General features: G+C 40.4%; 1 protein-coding gene across 1 annotated transcript in view; it reads left to right on the forward strand.

The window, feature by feature from the left end:
- The window catches only part of Slit3 (slit guidance ligand 3), a 606,864-nt gene that overhangs the window by 238,145 nt on the left and 356,584 nt on the right, over positions 1 to 12,135 (forward strand). The gene's annotated exons all lie outside the window — the stretch shown is intronic.

Below are 12,135 nucleotides of genomic sequence, written 5' to 3' on the forward strand. Positions count from 1 at the left end.
ATAGAGAATTTAGATTCAGCACCCAGAGCTCTGATTTACTTTTTATATATAGCCCTACTGTGTCTTATAGAAGAGAAAAAAAGGCTAGAATTTTTTTTGAATGACAGTTTATTTTTGAACCAAACTAGAGTTAATTCTGTTGGCTTCCTTTCTATATCTTGTAGATCTAAGTAGATCCCTGGAACATTTGATTTCCTTTCCCTTTCTAGTCCTAAAAGGACCCACCAAGTCCGCTTTTTATTACTTCTGACAAGTTTAGAAGTTGACATTAACTTTCTAGTACAGCCAATTTTTTTCTTTTTATTTCTCTTTAAATGATATAGGTGGAGATCTTGATAGTTTACTAGAGATAGTTTCAGATAGAACAAAAGTGAGTAAGATAGAAGTTATGTCAGATGACAAAGCAGATACCCTAAAACAGCAGGGTTCTGAGATAATGCTGAATCTAAATGTGAAATGTAAAAGAAATAAAGCCAAAAAACTTCTTCAACACATATCTGTGCCTAGTATGTGCTAGGTACATGGAAACTTCAGAAGCAGAAGATGTGATCTGAATGTGACAGCTATGACATGCTTTTCATATGTATTCCTCCTAGGCAGAGAGGAAATCTAGTGTTATAATTGTGAGAAAGCTCAATATGAACAGTGTTTGTGGTTGCTAAAATATAAAGAACTATTATAGGCTGCACAGTACCCAGTTCAAAGGGGGAGGTGGTTAGGAACATCCTAACATTGATTGGCATTTTATTTGACTATATATTTTATAAGGGCAGATGCAATATTGGTCTTGTGAGTCAATACATTCTCATAGTCGCACCCAGTGCTTGGCATATCATGGATACTGAATAGATGTTTGTTAAATGAACCAGTTCTCTGAGCACAGACCCAATAATGCCAAGGAAACATGAGGCAACTTTGTGCCTGGTAGCTGGTCAGAGAGCATAACTGAGGGATGGATGGATGGATGGATGGATGGATGGATGGATGGATTGGATTGGTTGGGAGAAACTAAGAATAAGTGAGATGAGATTTTAATTTGGGGAAAACAACATAAGATAACAGACAATGACCAAATAACACTCAATCTTCACTCTAAAGAAAGAGCTCATATACTTTGGGTATTTGTACATACAGGGACATAGCATTGTGTCCCTAACTGTTGCATGTTTCTCGTCCTGGTAGGTTTGGGCAGTAATTGAGAAAAGCAGTCTGAAGGCCTTTGACATAGAGCAGTATTGTCCTGAAGGCAGGCTCTCTAATGTGTTTATGCTTCTCCTTCTCTCACTGTAAACCTCCCACTCCTACCCCGCTCCTATATCTCTCTTTGTGGATCCATCTCATTTACTTAGAGGAAAAGCAGAAGAAAGGAAGCAGCTAAAAGACATAAATGGATCAGCTATACCAGAAAACCAGTGTCCAAGGTCTGACATTGTAAGGCCAGCACCTCCCTGGTGAAGATGAAATACTTGTGGTTTCATTTCTTGGTCAAAATAGAGCCAACAACAACAAATAAAAACAATACCACAAACCCACCCTGGGAACACACAACACTTTTATTGTATTTCTCTTTCAACCATTTCCGAATTTAGGTTTATGTCTAACAGATTAAAGTGTGTTGCCTATCATTTGTCAACCCCAAATGCCAGTTTATATATGTTAGTGTCACTTCTCACCACTATAATAAATCTTCAGACAAATAGAGCCTTCCCAGCATCCTACATGGAGCTTGGAGCCCCAGGGTGGACTTTGTAGAAAGAAACTAGAGGACTTTGGATGCTGCCATTTGAAAAACTACAGTGTTCTCTGTACTTTAGATTATCCTTTCCTATTCCCCACTTCTGTTTCCAATTGTTTTTTGTATCATTTTTTTCTGAGGGTAAGGAGTAGGGCAGAAAATCTGTTAATAAGTGAAAAGAACAAAAATTAAGCAAAGCAATGTTTGACTCCAGTGACTATGTAGAATGATTCCTGTATACTTGCTCTGGTCATCTGAGGGCCTATAAAATCCCTAAGAGCTTTTATTTTGGGAGAAGTCTTATCTGTCACCATATCAGACATTGTAAACTATATGTATATCACACATTAGATGTAATACATTTACAGAAAATTTTAATTTTTATAGTTTTCTTATTGACTTTATACTTTTTTATATACTAAGACCAGTATATTTTTCCCTACCACAAACATCTTCATATGCCTTCCAAGGGATCATGTGACAGAAGTTTTAACTAACATGGGAAATGGCCCCACCTTCTATGGCTATTCCAGTGGCCCCTATTGACTGTTGGCTTTCCTTCGAAAATTGTTCTCTCTCTCCAGTCAACAGTGAGGATTTTCAACCATTCACTAAGTTTCCAACACCATGCTAGTCATGGTGTTACTTAACATCTAAGCTCTGTCCTGTTCTTTGCCTGACCTAATCTGATGCTCCATGTTTTAAGGACAATATCTTAACTAAATGGGAAATTTTCCAAGCAACTGACCCAGTGGGGCAAGAGAGCTGGATCAGACTGATTCCTTCCAGAAGGATCCTATGCACCTCCAAAGATGAGATAGAGGCAGCATTGGTAACAATTTAATATGGTTATTATTATCTGAGACAAAATCCTGTGATCTTTAATGGGTATTAGTGTAGTAAAACTCATCTCTAATATTGCTTTTTATATTCAAAGATAAAAGTCTGAGCCATTTTAAGTGCTTGGCAATAATATTGGAAGAAGTGTATAGGCAAGCTAAATAACTACTGCATGAACAGCCCTGGGAAGTGGTGATGCCTACATTCTGGTATGACTAGTTTAAGAAAATCACTCTCCTGATCTTATTGTCATACCTGAGCTTTCACTCAAACTAGATTAAGAGTTCACAAGAGATTGTGTCGAGCTCAAGGAGCTCTGTTGAGTTAAAAATAAAGTAATTAAAGTTAGCATTTGTCGAATGCTTATAATATGCCTTGTTTGTTATCAGAATGTTTGACGTTTACACCACTGGTCAAATGTTAAAGCAACTCTGTGGTAAGGAAGGGGAACTGAGTCTTGAAGAGGTTAAGTAAGCCATCCAACTCCACCCATGGACAGAGGGTATTCAAACTTTGCTTGTCTGCTGCTGAGTCTGTGCTTTGAGTCTCGTCAGGTTCTCCTGTCTAAATGGAGTTTCCATCCAGAAAGAAATTAATGAAATTTGGGGACAGGAGATAGGTCTTCAGAGTACTGGTATAGCTGTTGGACACACTTTCTTCCATTTGATTTTTTTTCTTCTCTCCTCCTCTGTTCCTTCCACAGACATTTACTAGGCACCATGGGTGAATGCTGTGAGATTAAAGATAACTGCCATCTGGCCCCTCCTCTCAATTTTTGCAATCTATAACAGGGTGTGGAAGTATCTCCTTGAAGCATAACACACTAAATGTCATCATAGAGCCATGTCCTGGTTGCTGGACCACAATGGAGAGAGCAGCCAGGAAAGTGGAGGGTAGCTAGAATCCCAGCAAAAAAAAGGAGACAGCATTGTGTGTAGAGGTCCCCAGATGAAAGCACACAAACTATTCAGGAACTGACAGCATAACCAGGAAATTTGGTCAGCCCAATTAGATCGAAGGATTCATCATGAGAGATGGTGGACATAAAACTAAATGGAAAGATAGATTAGAGTCCTGCTGGGAAGATCTGTGGGGGGTGCAGAAGGCAGAGACCCCAGTAAAGACTGGAATAAGGACCTGTGTTTAGACAGTGGTTATTAGAGATGGGGTAAGCATTGGACTCAAAAGATATTTTAATGGTAAAACCAATCGGACCTGGAGACAGATTTTAAAGGTGGAGAAAACCCTAGGGGAAAATGAATGTGAGATCTCCAGTTATAGTAATAGGGGTAGATACCAGATGTTGTTTACCAGAATTAGGTGTATGAATGCAGGAGGAGGCTGAAGAGGTGACTTGAGAAGATGCTCAGGGAGGAATCACTGAGTGTGACTGTGGATATATTGTGTTGGAGGAGTCTGCAGAACATGTAGATGGGGGAAATATACTTTTCATCTGTGTATTGTTTTGGTCTCTTTAATCTACAAATAGAACTTGAATCCTCCTTAAAGAAGTGAAGTTGCCAGTAAAAAATATCAAAAGTGATATGTCTTGACTGTGGTCCTAGTAGTCTCCCCATGGCAAGAAACCAGAATATAGAGAGCAAATGGTAATTTTGGCAGTCTGGTACAGCACTCAGCTGCTAAGTAGGAGCTTATGCCTAGAGAGAGGGCCTCAGAGTAGAAAGATCTGGGGGAAGGGTAAAGAAAAGAGGGAGGGTAAGAGAATTATCACTAAGAAGAAATCACTTTTGTTTTTAATTTTGCACACATGGGGTTCATAATACTTGCAAGAATAGGGCTCAGCAATGGAGAAAGATGGAAAGATAAGAGTGAGCCTTCCTTCACGGGAAGCTGGAGGCACTGTTGCTTTCCGTTCAAACAGATTCTGGTGTGCAGAAGAATGTGTTTTTGAAGAAAGTCAAGGAGAAAGTGATTTTCAGCCTTTTCATGGCTTTCTCTGTGCTTTCCTAAATGTGCAGTCCGCTTCCCAACTCTGATTTGCTCACAGTGAGATGGTGGATCTGGAGAACATGCAGAAGAGATTGTTGCTTTCTCTTGTTCCTTTTTTTTTTTTTTTTAACTCACTGACCTACTGACTTGTTTTTAAAGCAATGTCGAAGGGAGCCAGTATCTTCTGCAGAGTATCCGATTCTGGGAGCCTCACCTCCCTCCTTGTATTAATTTAAGAATGTTTCATTTCTGCAAAAATAGTGCTGTGATCTTTGCTTTTCTATGCATGCCTTTCATCTGGTGCTCACAGTGTGCTGTACAGATGTTCCACTGCCAGACCTGGGTGCCCTCTAATTTGCTTTGTGATCCCTGGCTAGTTGCAGTTCCTCTAGACAATACTACACTTTACCTTTAACTAAACACACAAATGAGGTACCTGGAGGCTTGGAGTTGGGGAATCTCACTCCACACACTGCCTACTACTTCTTTGCCTTTGTCCTTGCCCACCAAACCATTCTCAACTTCCAGCTTCTCCCTTCAAACCATATAATACCTACTCATCAAATCATAAATTCAGTCATTAATTCAATGTTCATACTGAGTGAATCCTAAGCATCCTGTTTGTTACATCACTGGGACTACAGCAATGAACAGAACACAATCATCCACTACACCCAGGAGCTCACTAAGTATAGTTGTTGAAATGAATGAAAGGTGAACATAAAACTTTGATACTATGGATGTGAAGATGGGAGCAAGCATGCCACTCTACAGGAACACAGAGAGCCCTAACTCAGATTCCACAGAGAATGCTTTGTATAGCAAGTAAGAGCTTGCTAAGTGTCTGGCTCCTGGGACTACTATTCACAGGCTTTATTTGGACATATCACTCTATACCTCTGGGCCTTTAAAACGTAATAATGAATTTAAAACTTAGTAAAGCACCTAGCATAGTAAATGTCCAATGAGCACATGTGCATTCATTCCTTCATTCAGAACATTGCTATTGAGTTCCTCCTAATGTCCTGGAAGGTGTGGTGAGTTCCACCCAGGTCTTGAAATATCAATATTTCTGGAAGTACAGTAGTACCTCGGTTCACGAACTTAATTCTTCTCACAATTCTGGGCACAGAATTCATTTCATGATATACATACTATGCTTGCAGTTCAGTTGCAGCCAAAATCATGGAACAAATTCTCCAATCAGAATCATGGAAAGAATTAAGTTCATGAACCAAGGTACCACTGTCAATTATACTCCTCTTAGTCCCCTCTCTTCTGCACAGACTATACTTAGAGAAGAAGTTCTCTCATGCTAAGAGAGGGTCTCTCCAGATACCTGGGGAAACAGCCACTAAGAGGCCTTTTCCAGTGCTGGGGGATACCCCAGGCACTGAGGCAGAAGTATGTGAAACCGGCTCCAACTTGCAGTTAGGGCTTTCATCCCTGCTACACCTCCAGCCTTCAGCCCCATGCACCCCAGTGTCAAATTAAGATGTTTAAAAAAAAAAAAAAAAGTTGTTTCACATGCAAGGTACAGGGGAGTGCGTTGTCATCCTCTGTTGCTGACAGAAGTGGTATGAAAACCTTTAAGTCCCACCATCCCCACTGCTTCTGGGTACTTGAGGCTATTATTAAAAAAATAAATTTTTTAAAAAACCATGCTGTTCCCAGGAGTTTCTCCTGAGAGAGATCCTGCCACTGCCATTTCCATGTCCAGCTGCAGCAGTTTCAGACCCCTCACCAAGCTACAGGGCAAGGGCAAGACCAAGCTGCAAACACACCTGAAACCTCAGCATGTTCCCCATCTCTGGGGCTACCATGCTCCCCAAAAGCCTGAGAGCCATGGCAGAGTCCTCCTACTGTGTGATGGACACGAGGCTGCTTCTCCGGAGAGAGAAGCTGTGCAGTGGGAAGTGGGTCTGGATGGTTCACAGCAGTGAGCAGTGAACCTTCTTAGGGTTCAGAACACAGGCTGGGTTCTCTGGCCCGGTGGAATGGAACAATGAGAAAACAAACCTGTTTGAGGCCATTCTCTTTTCAGCAAGCCCTCTGCCCTTTATCTTTTTTCTTGAGATAAAATTAAAATAACAAATTCACCATGTGAAAATGCATAATTCAGTACATTTTTAGTATATTCAATGCGTTGTGAGACTATCACCACTAATTCCAGAGCATTTCCACCACAGCAAAAAGAAACCTGCTACCCATTAACAATCTCTTCCCATATCTCCCCAGCCTCTGGCAACCACTAATCTACTTTTTGGCTGGATGGATTCGCCTGTTCTGAGCATTTCATAGAAATGGCATCATGCAATTTGGGGCCTTTGTGTCTGACTCTTTCACTTAATGTAAATGGAAAGTTTTCAGGGCTCATTTGTCCTATGGCATGTGTGAGTGCTTCATTCCTTTTTATGCCACTGTAAGTACCATATTTGGAGTATCTACCCATCAGTTGATTTGGGTTGTTTCTCCCCTTTTGACTATTATGAATAATGTTGCTATGAACATTGTGTAGAAGTTTTTGTGTGGATGTATATTTTCAGTTGTCTTACTGTAGACTTAGGACCAGCATTTTGGGGTCACATGGTAATTCTGCTGAACTTCTTAAGGATCTGCCAAACTATTTTCCATAGTGTCCACACCACTTTTATTCAAACTAAAAATGTAGGGGGGTGGTTCCAGCACCTCCGCGTGCTTGCCAACACTTGTTACTGTCTTTTTAATTTTTGATATAGCCATCCTATTTGGTGTGAAGTGGTACCCTTTCATCTCTATCATTCATTTGGCCACTCTAGGCTTTGCCATTCTTTCTATCAAGATGGATTATTTGGACCTAGGACACAGAATTCATTCTAGGATGGAATGGAGTAGGCAGTTTTAATAATTTGTGTCTGCATAGTCACAGCATTTAAATGTTGACTTAGCCAGAAGCACATCATCACACTTTTGTGCTCCCAGTCCCAACGCCCCTTACTGCTGTGTGTGCTAATGATGAGGCTGGGTTTAACAAAGGCAAAGAGAGCTGCCCCTTCAGACCAGCCACCTTTCCTGTCAACTAGAGAGAGGAGAGAAAAAAAACCGACTTTCCCATACAATCCTTTGTTTCTCTTTACTTGTAAACCAAGGAGGAAATGAAACATGCAAACACCATAGCATCAAGACTTACTCTTCAGAAAATTGTGATCCATTGAACATAAAGTCGTAGACAGTGTCCTCAGAAGAGAGTTTGATAGGCAAGTTATCAAGTTATACTTAGCCAATGGACATGAACAAAGTATTTTCTTGTATTTTAGTTATGTGTTTCCATTTCTTTTCATACAGTGGATAAATTTACAAATTACTTATAGTTTATCATAAAATGTAATTTATCATTAAATTAAGTCCTCCTGGAATTGTAGCAAAACAGTGAAATTACTTATTGAGTATAGTTGTGATCCTTAGATATTTTGTAATTCAGACTTTTCTAGGTAGTTTAAGCTGACGTGCATCTCATCTAGCCCAAATTACTAAGGCTTCAGAAGTATGACCATCAAGTCTGATTTTTGACAGGACTGGAACAGAGTGGAGTGTGAAGCAAAATAGACTTTAACTTTGAATCCCAGCTTTACACTGGCTGTATGACCTCAGGCAAGTCAGTTTTTGCCACATATAAAATGAGATTATGAAATGTAGGTTATGGGGCCTTTTGAGAAGAAAATGAGATGATTTATGTGAAGTGTCAGTGCTGGGACAGTCACCTTAATAGCAGGTATTCAATATGGCACACCATTAGTACTGATAAAATCAATGCGTCATTCTTCAAATAATAAATGTTGCACATAAACACTGCTTTATTTTTGTGTGGATAGTGAAATATGTTAACTAGACTAGGGCCTATGGGACTGATTTTCCAGGAACAACATGGTGAATCCTCTTTTGTAAATAGACTATTCCTTCTAGTTTATCTGTTTTTGTATCTTATTTTTGAACAGCAGAATTTCTTAAAATGGGACACACCTGTTTATGATCCTAAAGCCCCCATTCTTATCTCTGCTTGAAAAAGTCATAGTTTGATTTCTTTGGTTGGCAAATGCTGCTGTAGCAAACTGACAAACAGCAGTAGTAGCAGCAAAAACACCCCTTGGGAAGTCTGGAGTGTTTGAATGGAAGGAGGTACTCATTCCTAAGAGAAAAAGACTAATTTTACTAATCTTGTTCTCCATTGGGCTTTTAAGGGAAATCTCACAAAAGCATTTAGGTTGAAATGAAAGAGAAGTGCTCAAACCATAATAAGGATCTCAATTATAACCCTGGGAGAGCAGATGGGTACCAGATTTGATAGAGAGGACCCTTTTAGCACATCTGTCTTTGATAACTTCTCATACAAAGAGTGAAGCTTTTGAAATTAATTGGATGGTGCAAAGCTGTGTTTTAATAATGCAACTGAGAACTTTTTGTTATGTAGAGAAGTCCTTACTGCTGCTGACTTTGAGGATTGAATTAATTTTTCATGATCTCATAGAGCTCTGGGATGCCACTGCAATTTCTTCTAGTTTCTTGGGACTTTTTTTAAAGCACAGGGTGATTTGCTTGAAGTCCCTTTGTATGAAGAAGGTGTTGAGGAATTCTGTTTTGCCCTTGGCCACAATCTGGAAAAGTGATTCTGCAGACTATAAGAACTTTCCAATAGACCCTAAAAGCTAACTGTCCAACTTTGCCAACAAACATTGTTTCTCCATCTTCCACTTTTCGTGTATCTATATGTACTATGTCTTAGTCACTTTCTCATTGCTGAGACAAAACACCCAACACTCAAAATTAAAGGAGGAAAGGTTTATTTCAGCTTACAGTTTGTAGAGGTTTCCATCTATATTCAGCTGGCTCCAAGGCAGGGTGGCGTGGCAGAGGGGCATCATAGAGGAGAAACAATCCATGGCAAAGCAGGGCAGGCAGTAGATAGCAAAGCAGCAATATAGCAAAGCAGTTTCTTTCTGTCCCTTTATATCCCATCCAGGCCACCCACCTTTTGGGTGGTGCTACCCACACCCAGGGTTGGGCACCCTTAATCCCAGCATCTCAGCCTTAATCCCAGCATCAGACACTCTGTTCCAGCCACCTGCCAAACTCCTCACCTGTGACCATATAAGGCTTTGGGGGAAATCTAGGTACAAACCATAACACCCCTGTTAACAGAAATGTACACTCTATCACTGAACCGAAAAGGCAAGTGGGAGAAGCAGGCTTCACTCCTGGAGAGAACTGTCTTCTTTAAACAGCAAAATTTGAATGTGGGATGAGATCAGTAGCTTATTTTTTCATCCTCCTCCTCAGGAAGGAGTCTTGGGGCTCTTTGCCACTCTTGTGGGCTCCCAAGAGGATTTACTGTCGTGAGTTTGGTTACTGGAAACAAGCAAAGGTCTTGTCTAAGGCCAATGGAAAGTACCTACCTCACTGTTAGCCAGTAACCCTGCCCTTCCTGTTTCCTGAAGCATCTCCCCAGCACTTACTCAGTTGCCTGACCTAAGCTCAAAGTTGTGATCCTCCAGCCTCTGCCTTCCAGAGTGCAAGGATTACAGGCATATGCCACTACACCTGGCTACACACTCAATTTTGGTTACTTGTCTGCATGTCTGCATGCCCCGCTAGACTGAGATCCTTAAAAACAAGGATTGTGTTTATCTTGTTGCACAAATTTATGCCTGGTGCTCAACATACAGCATAAGTGCTCAGTAGATGATGGGTGAATGATTAGCAAATGGATAAATGAGTCAGGTGAATTAGTTGGGGGTTCTTCTCAAAAGAAATGATACTGAAAGAATAATGGGTAAATGTCTCAGATATTCAGAATTGATTTAGAGAACATTACTGTAACTTACAAGAGCTTTGGCATTTAATATTAGGAACCATGGGAAGAATGACATGTGGAGAATATTGATCCAGTAAATAAATAGTGGGCACTGAACATTTTTGCAACCTTCTCCATGTTGTATTGACAGCACACCTGTTAATCACCACCGCCATCAGTTATCAGGCTCACATTAAAGCATCCATCCTCCTTTGCAGAGGTGAGGAATAGAAGAAAGGAGCCTGTGTAAGAGAGAATTCAGCTCTCTTCTGGGGATCTAATCTGCAATGCTCTAATGCCTGTTGGTGGGATTCTTCAGGTCATAATATGTATGCACAAGATCTTTTTTTTTCCCCTTCATTAAGGGATAATTGATTGAGGTTAGAAGATTGGAGAGTCCTGGGAGATTTTTAATCCAGTGCCATCATGCAAAGCTTACTACATCAATAAGACGGTTCCATTGGGGAGTGGAAGAGTAATTGAGATGCCACACCAGCTGGAATCCAGATGAAGATACATTTGGAAGCTTAATCACAAACGTGTTCTACACTAAATATTCATCCGCCTGTCTCCCAAAGAGGACAGGAAATTAAGTTGTCAAGGGCAGGGGGATGAGGGTTTAGCTGAAAGCAGAAACCCATACCTTATCTTTAATCTTGAAATGTGCAAAACTGTCTTAAATGGTTGAAGCAAAAGCCTCTTCTTTTCAGTTTTATTTCCTGAGAAATATTTGAGCTGTTTAGACACAATTTATCAGCTTTACAGTTACCAAAATGGACTGTTAAAATAATCCAGCTCCCTCACTGTGGAATAAATACAGATGAGCCATGCCATCCCAAAAGAAAAATGCTTTATTGAGCCAATCTAGAGAAGTATTAAAGTTGTGTAAACATGCAGGAAAAAGTAGGGGAATTCCTAAACAGAGCTGACGGACTGTGAACGCAATGCCTTGATGTTCTGAGTCCCCAAAGTGAAGCTAAACCCTGAATGTAGTCAGCAAGAATTACATGACATATTGTGGGTTTTAATTTTTTTTTAATTTTCAAGTCAGTCTCTTTATGGTCCCATATAAATGGTCCCTAGCACCTAAATTTCATTTCAAAGTGTTATTTGAAAAATGTCAATTGCTGCCAAAATTAAATGATTATCACCTTTGATGGTATGCATCAAACATTGGCTTTTCACAAAAAGGGAGAATAGTGTTCAGTGCAGTACTGTTTAACAGTGTGTTTCAAGTTTGTATGAGGTAGAGTGCTTTGGGATGCAAGTACAGAACAATCTCCATTGGGACTGGTTTTAATAAGGCACTGTACTGTCTCACAGGATATGGAGTCTAGGTAGGGGATACTGCAGGCACAAGATGTTAGAGTTCCTGCTCTTCTTCTATGGGGTTCACCTGGTGCTCTCCCCTCCTCAGCGCACCATCCTCCATCTGGGTCTAGGATGGCCAGAGAATGTCTCACCCATTCTCTCTCAACATGTCAATGTCTAGCAAAAGAAAGGGTCATTTTTACTTTGAGCCTGCCCCTTACAGGGGACTACACTTCTAGAATTTCCTCAGTAGTCTTGTTCTCAGTGAAAACCTGCCCAGCCTAGGCCATGCTTTTATTTTATGGCCAAGTGGCCATAAAATAAAGGTCGTGATAGGAATATGCCCATTCCCTCTGTGATGTGACGAGGTGCAGCTACCTAGATAGAACATGCTGCAATAGATAGCATATGGGCTGTAAAGCCAGAGTTCTACATTTGAATCCCATCTCGCTCACTAAACACTTGTGCGACC

The sequence above is a fragment of the Heterocephalus glaber genome, unplaced genomic scaffold (assembly GCF_053883595.1).
Source record: "Heterocephalus glaber isolate CG9 unplaced genomic scaffold, H.glaber_assembly_v1.0 deba00001606, whole genome shotgun sequence".
In the NCBI taxonomy this organism is placed as follows: Eukaryota; Metazoa; Chordata; class Mammalia; order Rodentia; family Bathyergidae; genus Heterocephalus; species Heterocephalus glaber.